The sequence below is a fragment of the Ctenocephalides felis genome, unplaced genomic scaffold (assembly GCF_003426905.1).
Source record: "Ctenocephalides felis isolate EL2017-DRISC unplaced genomic scaffold, ASM342690v1 CF-g0.4_SCAFFOLD_03573, whole genome shotgun sequence".
In the NCBI taxonomy this organism is placed as follows: domain Eukaryota; kingdom Metazoa; phylum Arthropoda; class Insecta; order Siphonaptera; family Pulicidae; genus Ctenocephalides; species Ctenocephalides felis.
In genome coordinates, this window is record NW_020539727.1 from 4581656 (window position 1) to 4583260 (window position 1605).

Consider the following 1605-nt stretch of genomic DNA (forward strand, 5'->3'; position numbering starts at 1 on the left):
TTTTTAAAAAAAAAAATGGTTTGAAAAAAAAAAGTTTTCTTTATTTTGGCATAGTTTGGAAATTCTGAACTTTTTTTAAAGCAATCGTACTGCTTTAACTGCATAGAGACGAAATGTCAAAGCGCGTAAGCGTCGCGTCGCCGTCTAACGGATAAACATTGGTACGGAACCCATATGAATGTAAACAAAATTCATACTTATTGTTAAAATCTTTATAAAATATCTGATTATTTGATGTGCATATGTCTAATGATCATTTTTGACCGCCAAATGACTTTTTGATTTACTTTTTTATTAGATCTCCGAAACAGCTGGACCTGCTTTCATGAAAATTTGATCAATTCTTCATCTTGTCAATACCAGTAAAATGTTTTTTGAATTTTTAAAATCGGACGCTCCGTTCTCTTAAAAACCGTGTTACCGTTTTTGGCACTTTTTGCCCCGTATCTTCGGAAGGGCTAGACCTGCTTCCATCAAAAACTAATCAGCACGTCTCCTTATCAATACAAATTGAATGTTTTTTTAATTCAAATTGCTTCATCCGTGTTCCCGAAATCGTCGACAAAAATTTGTATCCGCACACACACATACACGCGCACACACACAAATACACACACATACACACACACACACACACATCCATTTTTTCTAAGGTATGCCAAAATGTTCAGAAGGATTTGAAACGTAAAGATATATAAAAAAATTTATTTTCGATTTTTTTGCGATTACTATAACTTTATAATGAATATAGACGTTTCGGCGCAGAATGCCTGCCACTATGTGGCGCTACAGAGTATTCCCCTATCTACTATCACCGCAAAATATAGAATGGTTAAGGCATGGGTCACCTCTTGAGACCCTTAGACATACTTACCTGGCGTGGGGGCTACCGTGATCCTGAAGGCGGTTCCCCCAGGGCGAGGCCCCTCCATTGCACCTCGGTTGGGATGACCCCTGCGATTGTCCCTAATGTGGATAACTCGGGCGCGCAATTTTTGGTAGTCGGGACTGCGTACGCGCTGTCCCGGTAATAAACTGTCAAATTTCAATATAATGAAAATACATCTTATTTACTCGTCTAGGTAGTATGTGTATTTTTATAGAAGGGTTGTTTTCAATATTTCCTATAATACTGATGACAATTTGGTGCATCGTGTTTTAGTTGTTCAAGGCGCTTTCTATTAAACAGATTCTCGCTGGAGTCTTTCATATATTTGTTCTATGTTTTCTATAATGTTGGCGACAACTTTGTTGGTGATAATAAAAAATTTTAATCTTAACTTCCTGTAGGAGAGGTTTATGTTTTCATCAGACTTGCTAATTTAAAAATATAAAAACTATTCAGAAGCTATAACTTGAAACTCGTGCTGATAATTTCGTAATAATTATTAAGATCTTTATTTTTGGAGACTTTAATAAAACTTTTTATCATGATCTCACAGAATATACTGAATCCACGACAAGATAGGATCGAAAACATATTGATATGATTCCCCGCTTGTTCTTTTTCAATTGAAAATATAGATTAAAATATGTTTTCCATTGAAAGTAAGCCTATTTTGGGCGCTGCGGTCTGAAATAGAAATGAGTAAAAGATAAAAAAAA

The 1605-nt window shown here is 35.4% G+C and overlaps 1 non-coding gene across 1 annotated transcript; it reads left to right on the forward strand.

Annotated features, from left to right (window-relative positions):
• Positions 1-866: 866 nt before the first annotated feature.
• Positions 867-1028, forward strand: LOC113389848. The gene has a single exon (XR_003368276.1). It is a non-coding gene; the product is annotated as a U1 spliceosomal RNA (small nuclear RNA).
• Positions 1029-1605: the final 577 nt, after the last annotated feature.